This window comes from Muntiacus reevesi, chromosome 4 (assembly GCF_963930625.1).
Source record: "Muntiacus reevesi chromosome 4, mMunRee1.1, whole genome shotgun sequence".
NCBI lineage: Eukaryota > Metazoa > Chordata > Mammalia > Artiodactyla > Cervidae > Muntiacus > Muntiacus reevesi.
The window spans coordinates 48,391,749-48,415,388 of NC_089252.1; positions in this window are offsets into that span (position 1 = coordinate 48,391,749).

Here is a 23,640-nt window from a genome sequence, read left to right on the forward strand (position 1 = left end):
AGTCTGTTCTGTACATCTGTGTCTCTTTTTCTGTTTTGCATATAGGGTTATCATTACCATCTTTCTAAATTCCATATATATGTGTTAGTATACTGTATTGGTCTTTACCTTTCTGGCTTACTTCACTCTGTATAATGGGCTCCAGTTTCATCCATCTCATTAGAACTGATTCAAATGAATTCTTTTTAATGGCTGAGTAATATTCCATGGTGTATATGTACCACAGCTTCCTTATCCATTTGTCTGCTGATGGGCATCTAGGTTGCTTCCATGTCCTGGCTATTATAAACAGTGCTGCAATGAACATTGGGTTGCACGTGTCTCTTTCAGATCTGGTTTCCTTGGTGTGTGACCATAGAGTTTTTAATGGGAGAAGGAAGAAGGGATGAAGCTGAAACGGTATGCCAGTCTGGCACAAAGGTTTCTGTGCTGTGCTATGGAGTCTGAACTTTATCTGATTGGTATGATGGAGTGATTTGGTGATGGGGGCTGTGTTTCTTTAGCTGAAGAGTGGGTGAGAAGGAAGAGAGACCCTGAGCGGGGACATTGTTATTCAGTCACTAAGTCATGTCCCACTCTTTGAGACCCCATAGACCGCAGCACGCCAGGCTTCCCTGCCCTTCACTAATCTCCCAGGGTTTGCTTAGACTGATGTCCATTGAGTCACTGATGCTACCCAACCATCTCATCCAGCCACCACCATAATCTGGGTTCATGTGATAGGGTCAATAAAGTGGGTGGGGCTGTACAAATGACCCATTGGGCCCATGGACAAATAGTAGAACTTCTATTTCTTTATAATCTACAAAGCAAATAAGATATTTACTGGCATTTATCTCTGTAATCACACAGTATCCTGAGCTTGCTTGGGTTGTAGGGTGCAGCCACGTGCCTTCCAGGACTCACGGATCCTGAGGTTGGGTGGAGGCTCCCCCAGGTGCTGGTGCTAACAATGGGGACTGCACTCCTTCGCTTGCTTCCAATGTATTTTTCTGCTCACTTGCTTAATTGAGTGAATTTACAGATGGTTTTTCTTGGTTATATCTCACTTAACATGCACAAAATAGATGAGAGGCTTTAACAGTTCTAAAATGAAACTCTGGGCTTAAGGCGACATGAATAATGCAACCAGCAAGCAGAGCTTGGGCAGACGGTGGCGTTACTGCTTCTACTTTTAGGACAAATTCTTTGTCTAACACAATATGAAGTAAAAATAGTTACAGTATAGTCCCCCAACGAGAGATGGGCTCCCAAAATTGAAACCAACATTTTTAAAATATGAATTTATATCACTGTTGCTAATGTCAAACCTTAACTGTATGTTGGCCAGTAATATACTTAGCAAGAAAGTTAGCAGAAATATTCTCTGCTTCTTTATTGTATCTTTTAAAAATATTTTTTTTGGTGTGTGTTTTATAATATGCATATTATTAAAACAGTGGTACACGTACATAATCCATAAATAAGTAAATATATATGTATGTAATTGGAGAGTGAATGTTCAAAATTTTTACCAAATGGGTTTTCAATACCAAAATTTTGCAGTCGACTGCTTAAAATGAGAGATTGAAATCAATGTGCAGACCCCCTGTGGATTCCTGATTGCCCTTTGGGAGTCCTGCTAGGGTTTTTCCACACAACACTCACGTGATGATTATTAGTTCACTGTCTCCCTGCTCTGGAGACCCTAGGGTACCCAGCATGATCTGAAAATACAGGTTCAGAAACTCCTTTCTGTGATATTTCTCTCCTCAGAGGTGTCTAGGGGTTTCCTTGGCTGCGGCATTGTGGGAGGGTCTTCACGGCCATCAGATTACGTAGCTCTGCAGATCTGAGGTCCGGGCAATGCTTGGCTACGTCTCACAATTGACCTGGGCAGTGGGTAACGTCCTGGATGCAGGCTAAGCAGTGCCCCATCCATTCAGGAACCTGTCACCACGAACGGTAACCTGGCGAGTGTCCCTGGCGTCAGGGGCCGGAGTCAAGCCTTGGGCTTAGCTTGGTTTTAGGCATTTGGGTAGTGTCCCTCCTCACAGTTTCTCTCCACGTCTACCTGCTCAGACTTTCTAAGGCAGATACCTACAAACAAGGACACAGGCTTTGGGTCTTGACCCAGTGCTTCTTTTCTTCAGCTCCTCCCTACTCTGTTTGGTTCCAGCCCCAATATCCTTTATTTTTCAGTGTGAAAAATCCCTCTTTTCTATCACAAAATTTCCACCCTCCCTCCCTTCCTTCCTCTCTTCCTTTTCCCAGCTTTATTGAGATATAATTGACCCATAACATTGTATGCTTATGGTGTGTTGATCTGATACATTCATAAATTGTAAGGGGCTTCCCAGATGGCTCAAGCTATAAAGAATCTGCCTGCAGTGCAGGAGATCCAGGAGACAAGGGTTCGACCCCTGGATCAGGAAGATCCCCTGGAGAAGGAAATGGCAACCCACTCCAGTATTCTTGCCTGGAAAGTTCCAAGGATAGAGGAGCCTGGCAAGCTACAGTCCATAAGGTTGAAAAGAGTGAGACCTGACTGAGCCACTGAACTGAACTGAATGTGGAAAAAAAATTGGAATAGAGTAAGATGCATTTCATGGGAAAAACACAATAAAAGAAACCCAATGTACTTTTAGTTTGGCTCCTAGTAGATAGTTCTTTCAAATGACATCTGGACTCTGCCCAATTCCTCCTCTTCTGCTCGTGTTTGCTGTGGTGACATGTGCTATGACTTGGCCAAGATACAGCTGGGATGCTGAGCCCGCCTTGGTTTTCCACCACACCTTCTCTGTTCCAGATGGAAGAGGGTCTGCCTTGGTGCCCAGGCTGCCAGATCTGTTCCCTTTTCCAGCCTACCCCAGCATCAACCTGAATTAGTTAGGACTCTTGGTTGAAAGTGACAGAAACCAACATTAGCTGCTGGTAGCCAAGTGGAAGATTTATTGAGTCACCTAACTGAGAATTTTAAGAGCACATCCAGATCCCCACGCAGCTGGACCATGGGGTCCACCAAGGCTGAGCTCACCCCCTCTTGGCCATACTTAAATTCTCCTTGGCTTCTTTCTCACAAAGTTTTTCTCTCAGAGCTTCTCCAAGCTTGTATTATAGTTTTAGCTGCCAGGTCCAGCAAAACAAAGGCCTTCCTTCTCTCTTAGAATCCATATATCAAGTCTTATGGAGGGGATTGAATTGGCTTTGCTGTGGTCACCTGCCCATTCCAGACCTGTGTCCACTGTGGCCAGGGGACTGGGAGGCTCTTCCTGGTCAGCTATGCCTTTGGTATTATATGCCTTCCCTGCAGCTGAAGGTGGTTGTGCTGGTCCCGTCCGACTACCAAAGTGGGTTTCCCACAGCAAAGAGAGGTTCTGTAGTCAGAAAAAGGACCCCTGGTGAGGCCAAAACAAGAACTCCCCTCTAGAAACCCTAAATAGGGGCCACTTGTGCTGGAGTTTGTTGTAGCTGCTGTTGTTCAGTCACTACGTTGTGTTCGCCTCTTTGATACCCCATGGACTGCAGCACGTCAGGCTTCCCTGTCCTTCCCCATCTCCTGGAGTTTGCTCAAACTCAAGTCCGTTGAGTCGGTGATACTATCCAACCGTCTCATGCTCTGTTGCCCCCTTCTCTTCCCGCCCTTCATCTTTCCTAGCATCAGGGTCTTTCCCAAAGAGTCAGCTCTTCTCATCAGGTGACCAAAGTATTGGAGTTTCAGCTTCAGCATCAGTCCTTCCAATGAATATTCAGGACTGATTTCCTTTAGGATGGACTGGCTTGCTCTCCTTGCAGTCCAAGGGACTCTCAAGAGTCTTCTCTAGCACCACAGTTCAAAAGCATCAGTTCTTCTGTGCTCAGCCCTCTTTCAGCTGAGTAGTTTGCTACCAGGCTACAAAGCCGTGAAGCCGTATTAGTAACAACAACATCATAAGAGGTAGGAATCATGTAGCAGGCACTTCCAAGTGCTTCCTGCATCCCATATTTCATCCTACAGCCATCCTAGGAGGTACACTGGAGCGTAGCCTCGCATTTTACACTGAGAAAGTAGAGGCAAGTGGCTTGTCCAGTGTCACACACATACCAGTACTCACTGTTTATATAGAGATTAGAATGCAATAGTTTGAACTTCCCTGGCAGTCCAGTGGTTAAGACTCTGTGCTTCCACTGCAGGGGGCATGGCTTCCATCTCTGGTCAGAGAACCAAGATCTCTTATGCTGCATGGCTCAGCCAAAAGATAAAAAATAAAAATTTTTTTTAAAAAGATAAAATAGTTTGAGTTTCTACTTAACTCTCCCCGTCTTCCTCTTCTTGCTCCTCTCCCTTATTGTTGTTATTATTATTGTTATTATCTTCTCCTTAAGACTCAGGCATGAGTTGGAGGAGGCTCAGCTTGGCTGGCAGACTTGCTCAGAGAGATGCTGTGTGATCCTCTTAATCAACATTTCCCACTGATCCTTTCCTCTGCACCCTGGCTCTCTTGTCTTAAGATGTTATTACCCATTGGGCTTCTTGGTGATTTTAGGGTGAACACTGCTGAGGTTCTCAAGAGGTCACCATAGTTCCATTGGCCCTGCTTCTCCAGTAGACTTGCAGCGCTGAGCTTTCTGAGCTGTGCCCTCTGTTCTGTTATTCCTGAGCTGTTATTTACTCTTCCAGATGAGGAGCTGGAGTCTAGAGAGAGAAGTGACTTGCCCCTGGTTCCACAGCTGGTTTGTGGTGGGGCTAGCACTTGACTTTGTCTAGTTCATGGCTATTCTTTCCATTCTCTATGCAAAGAGATTTTGTCCCAGTCTTACAATAGATCCTGGGAGTGAGCCCTGATCCCTTAGCCTATATGTCATGACTTCAAGTCCTCTGGACTTGGGGCCAAAACTCTCAATCCCAAGCCTGGATTCAGTACCTACTGAGTCTTTGGGTAGATCACTTCACTTCTCAGAGCCTCATGTTCCCCCCCAACCTCCAAACATTGAAGTAATACTATCAGCTCTGTCTGCCTGTGAATGTGTTATTATTATTTGGTTTGTTGTTGTTGTTCAGTTGCCAAGTCATGTCCAACTCTTTGTGACCCCATGGACTGCGGCCCACCAGGCCTCCCTGTCCCTCACCATCTCCTAGGATTTGCCCAAGTTCATATCCATTGAATCGGTGATGCTATACAACCATCTCAACCTCTGTTGCCTTCTTCTCCTGCCTTCAATCTTTTCCAGCATCAGGGTCTTTTCCAATGAATTGGCCGTTTGTATCAGGTGGCCATTATGTAGTTACCTATTTTATTTATTTATTTTAAACTTTTTATTTTGTATTGGGTTATAGCCAATTAGCAATGTTGTGACAGTTTCAGGTAACAGTGAAGGGACTCAGCCATACATATACATGTATCCATTGTGAATGTATTAATGAAAGGGTAAAATGGGATGAAATATATGAATGGGTTTTGGAAGCTGTATTTTCCTCTATAAATGTTTCATAGTATTTTAGTGTAACTCATTGTAAATCTTCAGCAAATGTTTTCTTATTAAATGATTCAATGCAGAAGCACTTCCTTTTGAATCAGCTCCCTAGTCCTGGAATCTTATCTAGATAGTATTTTCTCTGGATTTTGGCTGATAATGGTTATTTACTTGTCATTCTCAGATAGGGATTCCAAAGTGATATTTAAATCTTCTTTCCACAGTCTCAGGGAAGGTTCCTGGATGTTTGCTTGGAAAAGGCACATGTAATCCATAATAATGAGATCAATATACTTTATAGACCTTTCTTGATTAGAAATGTTAACACATCTGAGATGCTGTGCCCTGTCGGTAGCACGATTGTTAGAGCAACTAAATGAGGCAAATTCAGTCTGTTCTTGGGCAGAAGAAGCTAGAAATCAACTCACCTTGTGTGTCCTTTGGGTTTCTGTGTGTGTCACCAAGAATAATGTGTCTTTCAGACTTAGAGAATGAACTTACGGTTATCAGGAGGGAAGGGTGGAGGGAAGGTATCATTAGGGAGTTTGGGGTGGACACGTACACACTGCTGTATGTAAAATGGAAAACCAACAAAGTTTTACTGTACTGCACATGGAACTCTGCTCAATGTTATGTGGCACTCTGGATGGGAGGGGAGTTTGGGGGAGAATGGATACATGTGTATGTATGACTGAGTCCCTTTGCTGTCCATTTGGAACTATTGCAGCCTTGTTAAGTGGCTACACTCCGATATAAAATAAAAAACTAAAAAAAGAAAGATGAGCACTTTTGAGCATTTTGTACTTTTTGGTTTGCAGGTGGCTGGTACCTTCACCTGGCCTTTCTTGTGTGTGCACGTGTCCTGACCTCCTCTTCTTGTAAGGACACCAGTCATATTGGAGTAGGGTCTGCCCTAATGGCCTCATTTTACCTCCAAGACCCTGTCTCCAAATGCAGTCACATTCTAAGACACTGTGACTTCAACATAGACATTTTGGGAGGATGTTCAGCCCATAACACCAAACAACCCAACGCACGGTGTCCTTGTGTGGGCAGGCACCTGTGTGTAGCCGTGGTGGGGAGGGGCCACAATCGCAGGGCAGGAGAGCTCAGGTGGAGACCCTGGACATCTTCACTGAAGCCCAGGGTTAAGAATCATCAGCTAACCCAGGACTGAGTGGGCAGTGTGGACCTCGGGTTCTGCTCCTGGTTCTTAAGAGATCAGGCCCCAGCACACTCTGCTGGGAGTCAGAGAACCAATGCCAAGGTTTAAACCTGGGAAGAAGCTTTTTAAAACTCTGGGTCAGCCTAAAAGACACGTTAAGTAGGAAGTCTCTTTAATGTTTTCTTAGTGATGGAGATGATGGACGAGCAAGTTAGCCGGTGACACTGTGGCCCGTCATTAAATAACAGGTGAATCATTAACTTGGAATGGAGACAGGGGGCCCAAACTTCATCATTTTTATTCCCACCTTTGGGGAAGCCTGGCAGCATAAATGCCCTCACCCCTGCCACGAGGAACTGTTCTGAAATGCAAAGTGTGGTTCAGCCAGCGAAGTCAAAGGAACGGTAAATGGTCTCATTTCTATCTTTTTGAGTAATGATATGCCACTTTCCCCATAAATTGCATAAAGATGAAGAAGAAAAATAATTCTTTGACCTTTCTCATTTATAACCACACTTAGATATTTCTTCTCATCTCTTATGCTGGCCGCAGAGCTTCACCCCGCCGAGACTTCATTTCCTGCAGTTGCAGCATTAAAATGGATAGAACCTCCTTCTCTCCTTTCTTCTGCCCTGCAACCTGAAGCCAGGGCTGGGAAAGACACAGGACCCCAGTGAGGGGCGTTGCGAGTGAAATCCCTCCTTTCTAAGCACACCATTCCCACAGCACAGAGCAAATAGGCGCCTGATAGGAAGGACTGTGAACGTTAAGCACGTGGTCTGTGGCCGTCACACCTTCCAGCTGATGAATATCTTTTATCCAGATAAATGTACTTATAATTTGTTGGTTTTAATTACTGTAGCCTTGCGAAGTCTTGAGCCAGTAATTCCTTTCTCAACAAATTAGAGGCCTGAAATAATTCTGTGGGAAGACTAATTGCTCACTCTGGTTTTTGGACATTTGTCTGAAACATATTTCCAAAACTCAGCTGGGTGTTGTTAACCATTCAGCTGTGAGGACTCTGGTTGCCTTGTGACCTGTAAACCCCCTCATTGGAGTGGCTTCTGCATTGCTAACGTCGAAGTGTAAATCTCTGTTCGGCTCCCAGCTCCCTTTTTAGGATGGCAGAAAGATCTCATCTTAATAATGTGAAGCTTTTGTTCCAAAAGAAGAAAGTAAGGGAATTCTCCCCCTGCCGGATCTCAGCTCTTAAATGAAAAGAAGAGTCTGGTGTGGACACGTTACCGGAAGCACCAACCACTTTTCGTCCAACTTTGTCCCAAGATTGGGTACTGAACCATTCAAAGTCTGCATTGGGAAAATATGTAAGCTTTCTCCCCTATTCTAATTTCTGCTCATTTTCTCTATTTTGCTTATGTCTGTCTTTCTCCACCAAGTGAGAACTGGTTTTGCTGGCTTTCTGTCAATAGGAAATCTCTGCTAATTGGTGTTTCTCTGCTTTGCAAGCAGAATGATAACTGATATTCATAATGATATTCCAGATGCTCTTCATGAACCCGAAGGGGCTCATGAATTCTCAAAGAATGATTGACTTCTGTGCAGAATAATCTTAGTGTCACGTGTATTTTATGGTTTTCTGATTCACTGCAAATTGGATGTCCTTGTATGGGTATAACTTTCAGTTTACCAAAGTATTAATTAAGCAGAGTCCAAGTCTTTGGACTTCTCAGGTGGCTCAGCGGCAAAGAATCTGCTGCCGATGCAGGAGATGTGGGTTCGATTTCTGGGTTGGGAAGATCCCCTGGAGGAGGAAATAGTGACTCACCCTGGTATTCTTGCCTAGGAGAAAAGCCAGGGACAGAGGAGGCTGGCAGGCTGCAGTCCACAGGATCACAAAGAGTCTTTTAGAGATGGAAAACTGGACTTTTTCTATTTGGCAACTCCTGGTGGTAGGACGCAAGTCAAGTCTAATTCTTCTTTTATCTTTGGTGTCCTTAGTAGGTCCTTGGAGGATGCTGTGGGATAACTGCACTGTGCAGGGACATGGAGAGCTGTAGGCTTGAAGAAGGCCCATCATCTTAGCAAGCCTGAGCCAGAGGCCTGAATGGGCTTGTTAAACCTGAACGGTCAGATGGATGGGACCAGAACAGGCTGCAAAGAAATAAAAGTGAGGAAAACTCACATACAGAATACAAGTCAGAGCAGACTAAAAGATCTAAACCCAGGGGGTTGAGTATGGTTCCCAAAGATGGAAGTTTGGCTTATGAGGACCCTAAAGCTCTGTGTGTGGGTGACTGTGAGGTCCCTGTCGTCACTCAGAGTCATGTGGGACCAAGGATGCTGGATCCCTGAGGTCTTAATGGAAAGGGGGAAATACAGATGGGTACTTGCTTGTGGTCCAGTGGCTAAGACTCAGCGCTCCCAACGCAGGGGGCCCAGGTTCCATCCCTGGTCAGGGAACTAGATCCTGCAGGCTGCAACTACGAGTTCTTGAGCTGCAACGAAGATGCCACATGCCATTAACCAAAGATCCCGAGAGCTGCAACGAAGATCTGGTGTGCCACAACTAAGACCTGGTGCAGCCAAACAAATAAATACAAAATAAACAGGTAAATAAATCCTAGGAATAAAAGCCAACTCGGGCTGTGCTTAGTTGCTCAGTCGTGTCCGACTCTTAGAGACCCTTTGGACTGTAGCCCAGCAGACACCTCTGTCCGTGGGGATTTTCCAGGCAGGGATACTGGAGTGGGTTGCCATGCCCTCCTCCAGGGGATATTCCCAGCCCAGGGACTGAACCCAAGTCTTCTGCATTGTAGGCAGATTCTTTACCAGCTGAGCTACCAGGGAAGCCCCAAAGCCAACTTAGTTTCCTTAGGAAAAAAAAAAAAAAAAAGAAGGATGTGGGTAACTGGTTACTGAGACAAACCAGCTGTGTCTTCTCACTTTGTGATTCTGACTGCCGCAGCCAAATTGATGGTGTCAGTCTGCTTTCGTGGTCTAATCTACCCACTCACCTTCGTTGCTGTCTGTCTCCTTTACATGCACCAGAAGACATAAAGTCAGTGCCATTTGACTCCTGGCTAAACACTCTTGTGCTCTGTGGGAGACCAGTTAGCCTTGCATATTATATACCTTAAATTGTATTAAGTGACCCTGACATTTATTGCTCTCACTGGGTCAAAGCATCTGTGTAATGGAGAGGAGGTAAGAAAGAGTTCACTGTCTGTCTGTTTCACATACCTAATTCTGTGTAACAAACCACCCCAAAGCAAGTGCCTTAGAACAGCTATGATTATTTTATTTCTTCATGAGTTTGAGGACTGACTAGAAGTTCTTCGGTCTGGCCTCCTTTGGGGGTGTCCCATGTCGTTGCATACAGGTAGGGGATTAACTGACTGGCAGATTTAAGAAGGCCTCTCTTGCATATCTGGGGTCTGGGTGCAGATTGTTGGCAGGAATGCCCTTCTACATGGCTCAGTTCTCTCTCCTCTCTTCTCTCTCTCTGGAGTCTCATCCTCTAGGGCTTCTCCATGTCTCTATGTCTCATCCTCTGGGGTTTCTCTGCAACAAGGCAGCTTGGACTTCCTTACTGCATGGCAGCTGGGTTCCCAGGATGCGAAGGGAGAAGCTGCCAGGGCAAGGCTCAGCCTAAAACGGGTCCCGTGTAACTTCTGTCACCTTTGATGGGTTAGAAAAAGTCATGGGTGAGCTCAGACTCACTTGATGCTTGTGAACTGTGGTGTTCGAGAAGACTCTTAAGAGTCCCTTGGACTGCAAGGAGATCCAACCAGTCCATCCTAAAGGAAATCAGTCCTGAACGTTTATTGGGAGGACTGATTTTGAAGCTGAAACTCCAATACTTTGGCCACCTGATGTGAAGAGCTGACTCACTGGAAAAGACCCTGATGCTGGGAAAGATTGAAGGCAGGAGGAGAAGGGGACGACAGAGGATGAGATGGTTGAAAGGCATCACCGGCTCAATGGACATGAGTTTGAGTAAACTCTGGGAGTTGGTGATGGTCGGGGAGGCCTGGCATGCTGCAGTCCATGAGGTTGCAAAGAGTTGGACACAACTGAGCAACTGAGCTGAACTGAACTGAGCTCAGACTCAAGGGAAAGGGAAGAGTTCTCATTTCTTGTTGAGAAGAGCAACTAATAATTTGCGGCCATTTTTGGAAATCCAAAAAGGGGATATATGTATATGTATGACTGACTCACTTTGCTGTGTAGCAGAAAATAACTCAACATTGTAAAGCAACTATACTCCAATAAAAAAAGTTACTGATTGTCAGCCAAGGGGAGGGAAATACGTTAGCGCTTATCCTGTAGGTTGTTGTGAGGTTTAAATGAGGTCAATGCAAACATAGCATTTAGGGAAGGTAGATAAACAGTTATATTTCTTCTCCCTGATTTAAGGATCCATTCTCATGGGTAGGGACAGTTGACAGAAAACTGTAATTCAGGGATCGGGTTTCTGGTCGATTGTGGTTTAGTTATTCCCAAGCAGTAATTAAGTGAGATGATACATGTAAACTACTTAGACTAGTCAGTGCCTAGGACATGGTAATCACTCAATAAATGTAAGCTAGTACTTTTATCACTATCAGTATCGAGGAGCAATGATTCCTAAAAACAAAACAACATCTCCAAGACTATAGGCAACCCACCATCATGATTATGAACATCCTTCCTTTCATTTGAGTTACTTTTAACCTTTGTGTAACAGAATTTTAGAGATGTTTACAATCTCAGAGGTTTAGATCAGAAAGAAATTTAAAGCCAAGTTTTGCCACTTCACATAGCTAATTAGAGGATTACTTCCAAATTTCAAGACCCCAAGCTTCTAGCCAAGGGCTCTCTTCACTGCATCCTTAGGTATAGATGTTCAAACTCATTTGCTTTAAATATAAGAGCTAGGAATACAAAGCTGTATTTGGCAAGTATAACACATTTAAATATGTAGTTTGGTTTTATAAATCAGCATGTACTTTGGAGGAGTGAGAAAAAACTGGAAAGATAGAGGACAGAGCAAGGACAGAAAGAGAAGATAGATAAACCCAGAAGAACAGAAAGAGGGTTAAAAGATTAAAGATGATTTGTTTAATGACTTTTATGAGTACTAAGTGCTGGAAAGCTGTCGGGCAAGAATTTGTTCTCCGTCTGCCCCCAAAGTCCTACCCCCTCATCTGGCAGTAGCACCCTCACCTAACTTTTTGAAAATACCCTCCTTAATTCCAGCCTGCTACTTCTGATGGTTCTGACTGTCGCATCATCTACTTTCGTGGCCATGAGGATTGGTCAGGTGGGGACCAGTTAGAGTACTTTTCTAGGCTGTATGGAGCAGAGCAAGTAAAGCATCTTGATTAAGGTTGGCTTGCTTCCAACCACTTTTCAGTAAAACCTGCCATAGACAGTTTAGCCATGTCCACTTTCCTTGGCCATGCCCTCAGTCTTCCTATATCCTATTGCTCTCTTCTTTGTTATTCATTTATTAAATTTTTATTGACCTTTTGCTATGCACCTGGCATAATAATACAGTCATAGTTCTTTCATTCATGGACCCTACAGTCTGCTGAATATAGACATGGGTGATAGACAATTAAAAAGTTTACAAAAACACGATTATGATTTGTGATAAGAGCACTGTTGTAGGCTGAATAAAGGCCCTCAAAGATGTCTATGTCCTAATCCTCAGAGCCTGTGAGGTTAACACCCCATGTGTTACCTTTCATGGCCAACGGCACTTTGCAATCGTGATTAGTTAAGCCTCTCCTAATGGGAAGATTATCCTGGATTATCTGTGGGAGCCCAATGTCATCACCAGGGTCCTTATAAGAGGGAGGCAGGAGGGTTAGACTCAGAGAAGGTGATGTAATGATGGACACATAAACAGAGATTAGAGGATGCTCTGCTGCTGGCTTTGATGATTGAAGTGGCCACGGGCCAAGGAGGGCAAGTGGCCTCTAGAAACTAGAAAAAGGAAGAACACACATTCTTCCCTGGAATCCCTAGAAGGAACACAACACCTTACTTTTGGGAATGCTGACCCCCAGAACTGTAAGAAGACACGTTTAAATTGTTTAATCACTAAGCTTCTGGTAATTGATGGGAGTAGAAACAGGAAACTAACACAAGCTTTAAAGGAAAAAGGTGGATACATGAAAGGATAATGTGAGGAACCTTCCTAAGATTAGGGGGTCAGCAAAGACCTTGTGAAAAACTCATATTTTGCTTAAGAGCTCATGGAAAAGAAAGAACCAGCCTTAGAAAAAGAGGAGGGGTGTTGACGGCTGCATTCAGGAACACAAGGCCAGAAAAAACCTTAAACTAGATAGGTCTGTCTGTTCTAACAACTGAAAGGAGCCTAATGGGGCAGGATGCAGGAGAGTGGCATCAGCTGAGGTCACTGGTCCTTAGTGATCCACACCCACTACCAGGAGTTCCATTCTTCCTCCTTCTTGGCCTTCTAAGTCCTTCCCACCTTCTCTTCCAGCTCCACCTACATCCTTACCTCAAAGCCTTCCATGATCTCAGCAGCTTTATTCATCTCCCTCTTTCATCCAAACTGTGCTTTCTCTTTGCAAATAAGGTGGACCTATGAGTACCCACCCTCCCCCCCAGATTTATCCTTGGGGAAGGTATCTTCAAATTTTTCAAGGATGTTTTAGTTTTAAAGATAAGCATTACAATAGAATAAGCTTGGGCTATCCTTTAGAAGCACCTGCTTGAGTTTTATTTTAAGATTTCAGAGCCGTCGCAGGGTCACTTGAAGGTTAAATGATGTCCAGGCGAGCCATAGAAGCAAAGGTTTTGAAGAAGCTCGAGCAGAAGAGTGGAGGGAAATGAAATGATTGGAGGGCACACAGCATGTAAGATTGAGCAGCAGAAGGCAGCAGCCTGCTGGCCTTATAAGCAGGTTTATTCTGTGGATTCTTTCCTTCGATGTTGCTGTTGTTGAGTCGCTAAGTTGATAGTAGCAAGCCAGGCTCCCATGTCCCTCATTATCTCCTGAAGTTTGCTTAAATTCATGTCCACTGAGTCGGTGACACCATCTAACTATTTCACTCCCTCTCTCTCCCTTCTCTTTCTGCCCTCAATGTTTCCCAGCATCAGGGTCTTTTCCAATGAGTCAGTTCTTCGCATCAGGTGGCCAAAGTATTGGAGCCTCAGCTTCAGTGTCAGTCCTTTCAATGAATATTCTGGGGTGATTTCCTTAAGAATTGACTGGTTTGATCTCCTTGCAGCCTAAGGAACTCTTAAGGGTCTTCTCCAGCACCTTCTTATAACACTTCACTACTAGTAGATCTTTTTCAGTTTTGCATCCTCTATTAATTGATTAGTCTGTCATGCGTCAATGGTTAAAAGTGAGGTCACTGAAATCAAACACAGCGATGATGGCTGTGAACTCAGTGCTAATGACTCAAATGATGATCTGTCATGCTCAAAATCAGAAGATTCATATTGATACTAAGTAAAATAGGAAATGTGCAAATATATTTTTCCATGATTGTGTCCAATAGTACCAATCAATTTTAAGTAAAACATTGTCAATTATCACATTAAATTAATGCAGTTTTAAATATCTTTGGTTTTATACTTTTATTTGTATTTAAAATTTTTGTTTTGATTTTACCAAGAGAAATGTAAGTATAATAAGTTTATAATTAATTATATGTTATACAGATTGCCTTTGCTGTACATTTCATGTAGAATAATATTATAATAAAATATACTTAATATTGATATTAATAAAATTACTAAATTAATAAAATTAATAAAAGTTATTAATAATAAAAATATTAAAATGAATATAATAAAATAAAAAATAAAAAAATAAAAATCCCCACACTGGGGATCTGTGGAAAATATTTTTCTTTAAAGGGAATCCATAGCTTACTAAGTTTGAGAAACACTGATCTGTAATATTCATATTGTACAGTTTTTGAAATACTAGTTCTTGAGTCGCTACTTCCTCTGTGTGAGTTTATACCTACTGCCTCAAAAGAAAGGAGAACTCATTCAGGGTGAATGAAGGGCATATATAGGCGTTTTCTGAGAATCCACAGGTCCCATGGCAGTGCTGGGCACACAGAAGATGACCAACAAATCCTAGGGGAATGTATTAATCATGTCTTTTTATTATCTGTTTCTGGTGCTCTGGGGCCTGCCTGAAGGTGGAGGGACAGCCTCTCTCAGGGATCGTCATTCCCATGATAAATTGCCGTCATCATGCCGTCCACGTGTCAGGGGAACGGTCCAGCGCACACCGCCCCCCGCCCAACCCCTTCCCACCCCTCCTCTATCGCTGTGAGGCTCTGGACCGCTCTCCACCCACTCTCATCTCCCCGTGGCCAGGTGCAGACACTGAGGGACAGCCCCGACACCCCAGAGCCCGCTGGAAGTTTTGAAACTAGTCAGTCCTGACCTGCCTTAAGTGTTCCTTCCTGTGTAGACCACAATGAGGGAGCTTGTCCACATTCTCCTCTTGCCCCTTCTGCCTCCTGACCGATCCGGATGCTTACGCGTGGTGCTCCCTCCTCCTGGGAGCTGTAACAAACTCTTCCCTGGGGGCTTCCCAGGTGGCACTAGGGGTAAAGAACTCACTTGCGAACGCAGGAGACGTAAGAGAGGTGGGTTCAATCCCTGGGTCAGGAAGATCTCCTGGAATAGGATATGGTAACCCACCCCTGTATTCTTGCCCAGACAATCCCATAGACAGAGGAGGCTGGCGGGCTACAGTTTCTAGGGTTGCAAAGAGTCAGACTCGCCTGAAGCAATTTAGCATGCATGTACTGTCTCTTCAGTGGCAATGGGCTCCTGATCTCTTGACTTTACCATCCCTGGATTAAAAAAACCCTACATTTTAAAACGGAATGCATACATAATCCCATTGTTCTATGCTCTTTATACAAAAAGGTTGCAGTTTCTTCAGTCACCAAGAGAAAACCTCTTATTCACCGTGCATTTGTGTGACTCCACTGTAGAATGTGATGTCCTTCAGGGCTAGGATTGAGTGTGAATCTGGGCTGAGATGTCTGCACTTCCAGTGCAGAGTCTGTGACCACAACAGGTTATTAAAAAATTGATTTAATAATTTTATTATGATTATTATGTAATAATCACCTCAGAGGTTTACTTTACCTTTCTATCCTCATAAGTGTCATGTTTTTGCTAACTCAGCTGATGAGCCCCAGTTTGACAATGCTGCTGGGTCCAAAACCCCTTGCCTAAAAGTGAATTCCTGTTTCAACCCAGGTCCCTTCCTCCCTCAGGCCCCATGTGTGTCTTATTTGGGTAGTCTGGTTTCAGGACTCAGCACAAACCACACCTCCTCCTGGAAGCCCACCTTGACTTCTCCTGCCCGTCACAGCTCCCTTTTCTTTGGGCTCAAACACTCTCTGACTTATCTTCCCTTCATTACTCCCCACCAAGCAGTGCTTGTTTTCATAGTAGGGTTTCCTCAAGTGTTTATTAATCACCAAACTGCTCTCTTCCTCTCCCTTTCCCTCTAACTGTTGCTGGCCAGGGCAACTTCATCCCACCCAGGGGTAGGGCTTGAAATGATGGAACCAGATCTGTACAGGTGGAAACAAACTGATTGCACAGGAAGTGGTTTACAGTTTTTATTTCCAACCGTTTCTCTCGTTAAAAAATCGTCCCATAGCCTTCTCTGGTCGCCGAGAAGCCACATTGATTTTTATTCACCCAGTCAGATTTCTGAATCCTCCTAGAGTTAACAGAGTTGGTTCACAGGGTATTTGTCAGAAACAAGAGCCTCTCAAATCAAGATCTTGCTCTCCCCAGGCAATTCCATCCATGGCCCTCCAAGACTTCGCATCAACGCTAAGCTCATCACCCTAGCAACCAGGAACTTCAAACTGTCCTCTGGATTCCACTGACATCTCCTGCATTTGATGGGTGAAGGGTGATGAGCCATGAGCTCTGATGATGGCAAATGGAAGATTCTTTCTCCGGAGCAGGCAGCCTGCAGGATGTGTGCCAGACTCTCTTGGATGAATTTCAGTGTGTTCGGAGGTTGTCATGTCGAGCTCTCTGAAAATTGGACTCAGCAAAAGTTGATTATGGTACAAATTTAATCTGTCACTCTACCTAAAACCCATAGCTCTCCTTTACCATACGATTTGGTTCAGTTTTCTTTGTAATTTTTTTTTTAAATTAACTTTTGAGATCACTGTCAGTTTCACAGTGATTTGAGGCACAGTTTCAAGACATTCAGAGCCCCTGTACCCTTTACTGAGTTCCCCCTAACAGTAGCTCTGGAAAATCAGATGTTGACATCCTGCAAAAGGGGTGGGGTCCTGGGTAGAAGAAGTGTGGGTGTTCCTTTTTACTGCTGAGTGTGGGTGGGAATTTGGGCCTCCCCAAGGCCTCCACTGACACCAGAAAGGAGTGGTTTGTCATTGCTTGATGGGCAGTGAAGTCCCAGATGCCCACCTGGCCTGTCTGACCCCTCCCTGGTGCAGGGTTTGAGGCACCTAGCTAGAGCCTAGCCTGGGTGGAATCTAGGGTTCTCACTCAGCTTTTGCTGGTGGGGGTGGGACCATAGTTGTTTCCTGAGGTGTCTGGCTGAACTCAGGATAAGCAGTTCAGCCAGATAAGCAGTTCAGTTTAGAGGATAAGCAGTTATCATCTAAAAGTCTTGCCTTTCTAGGCTGCCCTTTTGCCTGTCCTTTGGCAAGAGAGAGCTGGCTTTTGCTGCTCTTCTTTCATCTGCTCTGCACGGCATTTCTGGGTTGCCAGGCACTTAAGCTCCAAGTCTGGGATATGTGAAGCCAAAAACAAACAAAAAAACCCAGTGAACTCATCACTGTATCATTCTTTGGGTCTTGAGGTCCCTCCCTGGCCCCGCCTTCCTTTTTTTTAATTCTTTTCTCAGCATCTTATTTTTAACGTCCAGGATTTTAGCTGTACTTAGCAGGAGAAATAGGAATAAGCATAAGGAGTCCATCGTTTTGGACGTGGAAGTCCCCAGGTGTCTTTTTCTTCTTTAAACATGGATGGCCCTGATCTGTCTGCTGCTCACCTTGCCAGCACTCGTCACACCTGCTTCTTGCCTGATGCTCGAACACTACCTACCTGCAAAACAGCCCTGCTGTCGCCATTTCAGGTCTCTTCACCCACACTCTTGCTAATAAAAACAAGCACGTATACAGCACTTATTATGTGCCAGGCACATTATATGTTATAATTATGAATTAAGGACTATTATTATAGAGATGAAGAAACTGGGGCCCAAAGAGATTAAGCAATTCACTTGTGGTCACCCAGCCAGTAAGCCACAGAGCCTGGGTTTGGATTCAGGCAGCCGGTTCTGAAGCCACTTCCCTGCCGGATCTGGCTGTCGAACTTGAACTTGAGTGGCATCAGCATACCCTCCAGGGCTTGAAAATACAGACTGCTGGGCCCGCACCCAGAAATCCTGAGTCTAAGGTGGGGCCTTTAGAATTTGCCTTTCTAACAAGTTTCCAGCTGATTCTATTTTCTGGGAACCACACTTTGCAAACCAATCACTTTGCCACCCTCTCCTTCACCCCAATTTGCTTGGCTAATTGCTAAGCAGCCTTTTTGATTCAGCAAAGCTGAATTTTGCCTGATTTGACTTAGTCTTCCTCCTCCACCCTCAGAGGGTTTTAGCAGTCTCAGCATAGCTGTCATTGTAGTTGCCACGTTATATGGAAATTATCTGTTTATGTATTTCCAAACCCCTTGAGGGCAGAGAGGTTAGTGCAGAACAAAGTATATGTTATTCATCTTTGTACAGTCATCTGGGGTGACTGTTGAAAACGGGATTCCTGGGCCCAGCCCACGAAGTTTCTAAATCAGTAGATCGGGGCAGGACCCAAGAAGCTGCCCTTTAAACAAACATCTTGCATGATCCTGATGTGGTTGCAGAGGTGAGGGGGAGCGTGGGGGAGGAACTTTGAAAAACTGCCCTAGAACTTTGCATTACGTTTGGCATTAAGTGCCCAATAATTATTTCTTCACTGTATGTTATTGAGCTGAACTTTGGGCTGAATGGTAACCCTCACCCCAGTTTCCATGACAGCAGTTTTTTGCGCTCATCCCTCCACCCCCATCCAAATCATTCCTTGCTAATCAGAACTGTCGTTTATATAGTACAGCTGATTTCAGTTAGTTAGTGAGTCAACTTGGAAACATAAACAATTTTTGTTGATGGTATCTTTTTAAAAAAATATTAAGATGTAACTTACACAGAGAAAAGGTACAAATCTTAGTGGTCAGCCCTGGGTAAGCACCCCTCAGATCACAAAGTGGAATATTTCCAGCCCCTAGCAGATGCCATCATGACTCTTTCTATTCAATACATCTCCTCCAATGGTGATTCTGACTTCTATCACCATAGATTATTTCCGCTTGCTCTTGAACTGTGTATAAATGAAATTATATAGAACGCACACGTTTGTACTTGGCTCTTTATGCTCCACATTCTGTATTTGAGCTTTGTTTATGTCTGTGTATGCAACAATAGTTTGTTTCTTGGCTGTGCTGTCTTCCATTCTTTTTTTTTTTTAAATCATTTGTGAAATTTATTTTTAAAAACATTAAAATTTTTGTTGATGGATAGTTGATTTACAAGGTTGTGTTAGTTTCATTATACAGCAAAGACAATCAGTTATACGTATGCATATATCCACTCTTTTTTTAGATTCTTTTCTCATATAGGTCGTTACAGAGTATTGAAAAGAGTTCCCGGTGCTATACAGTAGGTCCTTATTAGTTATCGATTTATATATAGTAGTGTGTACATATCGATCCCAATCTTTCAATTTATCCCTCTCCCCCTTTCTGCCCTGGTAACCTTAAATTTGTTTCTTGTAACTGTGATTTTATTTCTGCTTTGTAAACAAGTTCATTTGTACTATTTTTTTTTTATTCCATGTATAAGTGACATCATGATATTTGTCTTTCTCTGTCTGACTTACTTCACTTAGTATGATGATCTCTAGGTCCACCTGTGTTGTTGCAAATGGTATTATTTTGTTCTTTTTCATTGATGAGTAATATTCCCCTGCATGTATGTGCCACATCTTTATCCATTTCTTTGTCGATGGATGGTGAGGTTGCTTCCATGTCCTGGCTACTGTAAATAGTGCTGCAATGAATACTGGGCTGCATGTATCTTTTTGAATTATGGTTTTCTCTAGATATATGCCCAGGAGTGGATTGCTGGTAGTTCTATTTTTAGTTTTTTAAGGAATCACCATACTGTTCATCATAGTGCTTTACCAATCTGTATTCCATTCTAAGAATATAAAACCAGCAGCTGTTCTTAGACTGGATTTGTCTTTTTTTTGGTTGCTTCTTTTTTATTGTGATAAAATATGCATGCGTGCACGCTAAGTTGCTTCAGCTGTGTCCAACTCTTTGCCACTTTATGGACTCCAGCCCACCAGACTACTCTGTCCATGGGATTCTCCAGGCAAGAATACTGGAGTGGGTTGCCATGTTCTTCTCCAGGGGATCTTCCCGACCCAGGGATCGAACCTGCGTCTGCTGTGGCTTCTGCATTGCAGGCAGATTCTTTACTGCTGAGCCACTGCGGAAGTCAGATAAAATATATAAAACTTAAACTTTGCCGTTTTAGCTCTTTTTAACTGAACATTTCAGTGGCATTAAGTGCATTCACAATGTTGTATAACCATTACCACGCTCAATCTCCAAAATTTTTTCATCTTCTCAAACAAAAACGCTGTACCCATCGAGTAATAACTCCCCATTACCTTCCCCAAGTTCCTAACAACCACCATTCTACTTTCTGTTTGACTACTCCAGGTATCTCATACAAGTAAAATCACATAAAGTCTATCTTTTGTGACTGGCTTATATATTAATACACACACACACACACGCGCACACATACACACAGACACACACACACACACATATATATTCCCTGGTATCTCAGTGCCTGCCAATGCAGGATACACAGACTTGATCCCTGGGTCAGGAAGTTCCCCTGGAAAAGGAGATGGCAACCCATTCCAGTATTCTCGCCTGGGAAATCCCATGGACGGAGGAGCCTGGTGAGCTACAGTCCATGGGGTTGCAGGATCAGACACAACTTAATGACTAAACAACAGCAACACATATATATGTATACGTGTGTGTGTGTGTGTGTGTGTATACACATTATGTATACATGCACATATTATGTATACACACACACATATACACACCACATAAATCTCATTTTGTTTATCTTACAATTGTGGATGGACACTTGCATTGTTCCTACCTTTTGGCTGCTGAGATTTCTCTTTTTTAGTTTCAGGGTATCCATGGCTTATCATTGCTGCCCCAGGAAAGTGCACACATGCAGATTCCTCGGGCCATGTGATAATGAGGGTGGTCCCTGGACTATCATTCCTTGGAGAGGCTGCAGCTGGCAGGAAGTGTTAGTTGGAATCTGAGAAACAAAGCGTGAGGATCTAGAGTCTGGGAATCGTAACAAGTGAGGCACCACTCTGTAAACAGAGAGGAGAGAGTGGAGTGAGCAGGGTGAATGTGGATGTGGGTGAGCCTGGCAGCCAGTTGGGAAATAACTCCACGAAAGCCATTGATCTAGGGGACATTTTCAATTTCTCTGTTACACGGCCCAGGGTTCCTTTGAAGGCTGGGTTTTTAAAGAGCTCAGTCCAGGCTGCTTGCTGATTTTGCTTCTATTGCCGTGAATTCTACCATCTTTTACTACTAATGCTTCCCAAATCTGTCCCGTTAGCACTAACTTTCTCTTGGGCTCTAGATCCATATTTCCACTGACTAGCTGGTAAATACAGCTGTGTGTTCAAGGACACTTCAGATTCAATATGCACTAAATCAAATTTTTTAAATATTCTATAGTGATTAATGTCATTACCATTTACTCAGTTCCGGAAACCAGAATGCCAGGAATCATCCTCGACTCCTTCCCTCCCTAATTTCCATCTACTGATTCTACTTCTAAAATATCTCTAGACCATGTCCATTTTCTCTTAGGTCATGTTTCCATGTCTGAATTCCACCCTATGTCTCGTTTCACAGATACTCGTCCCTTCTTCCTCATTTCTGTTGGGGTTATTTTTCCAAAACAGGTTTGATCATGTTATTTGTAGCACCTCTTCTTGTCTTTAAAACTTTGAAGTCTCCTGGTCATTGCCAATAGGCTAAATTTTATGCTCCTAATATGGTTTATACGGCCCTCCTGACACATCACTCAGTCACTCATCCAGCATCTTCTTACATTTTACACCTTTCACATTATGCTTAATTTATGCTCATCATTTTTCACATTCTCTAATATTGGACTTTGTCTTACGCTACTATCTTTGCTTGTGCTATTTTTTCTGAAAGCAGAACATTTAGAATTCTATTCGTTATTTTCATTCCCTCACCATTTTATTTTTTAAATTTTTGTTTGCTCTTTACAAAATTTTTAAATTTTTGGCCAGGCCATGTAGCATGTAGGGTTTTTTTCTGACCAAGGATTGAACCCATGCACCCCTGCGTTGGGAATATGGAGTCTTAATTATTGGACCACAAAGAAGGATCCTTATTTTTTTTTAATTTTTGAAATGAATTTTTATTGGAGTATGGTTGAGCTACAATGTTATATTAGTTTCTGCTGTATTGCAAAGTGATTCAGTTATACATAGACACATAGCCACCCCTTTAAGTGATTCTTTTCCCGTACAGGTCATCACAGAGTATTGAGTAGGGTTCCCAGTACTATACAGTAGGCTTTAATGAATTATCTATTGTATATATAGTAGTGTGTATATGTCAACCCCAATATCCCAATTTATCCCTCATGCCCTTTCCCTCCTGGTAACCAAGTTTGTTTTCTACATCTGTGACTCTATTTCTGTTTTGTAAATAAGTTCATTTGTCCTCTATTCATTTTGGAAGAATCAGGCTGCCTGCCAATCTTCTCATCTTTGGTGATGGTTGTTCTTGTTGGAGGCTGTAGAACTTGTTCAGAGTCTGTAGTGAAGGCTTCTGAGGCTTTGAACACTCCGTTACACAGTCTCGAGTTCCCACAAAGTGCCCCATCAGAGCCCAGTCTTAATGTCCCTTGATATGACCCAGCACACACTTCCTTGGGTCTTTGGTGGAGATGGTAAAAGGAACCTATCTGAATCTACCTTCTATAGCCTAACATTCTGATGTTTGCCGTATGAGCCCCATTCATCAAATTGAGATGTTATCTACTGTGCAGGAGTTCATGACATTACATGAATAGATACCTGTGAAAACCTTTTGTAAGCTGTGAATATTACATTAGTCATTATTAATATATACTTCATTCTTTTACTCTTTCCTTTTTATATTTCTCTTGTTCCTCTTTCTTCTCTCTTCATTTTTTCTATATCTTTTCTTTTCTCTTCCTGTATTTCTTGTAAATATTTTCTTCCTTCCCTTGTGATTGACAGTCACACTCATATGTCATTTTAGCCCCTCTGGGTACCCTGGTAGATTTTTGACCCACGCCCTTACACAAAGTAGTGCCAAGCCATCCCAACACAGCCTTGAAAAAAAATCTTATATTGCCGCCATTTACTTATACATTTCTTCAGGGCATTATCAACTCTTCTTGGTCTGGGGAAGAGTTTGCCAATGTACACAGTCTCTTTGTCGTTGGAGTTTTAGAAAAGACTTTCCATGTAACATTGTCAACTGATTAACCTTTAGGCCTGGGAAAAAATGGGAATATCAAAGCAGTAATATTTTCAGCTGTTTTCCACTGAAGGGCACATCAATCACAGAAATGTCTTTGCTTCCTGTTTGGTTACTGCACCAACAATTGAGTATAACTTTATGAGTTAGAGGGAGATAATGGTTTCTGGGGGTAATAAAGCTGTCAGGAGGAGGGAGACTTTCATCTAACTTTATAAAAAATGTGAAAGCATTGGGTGGCGGCACAAGGACGTTGAGGAGATGGCAACATCTGGAGAATCTAAAGACCCAAACAGTCTCATAACTTATGGCCCCGAGAGAAATGCACTGGGCCAGGAGCCTGCAAACCTGGGTTCTCTTCTCATCCCTATCACGGACTTCCAGAG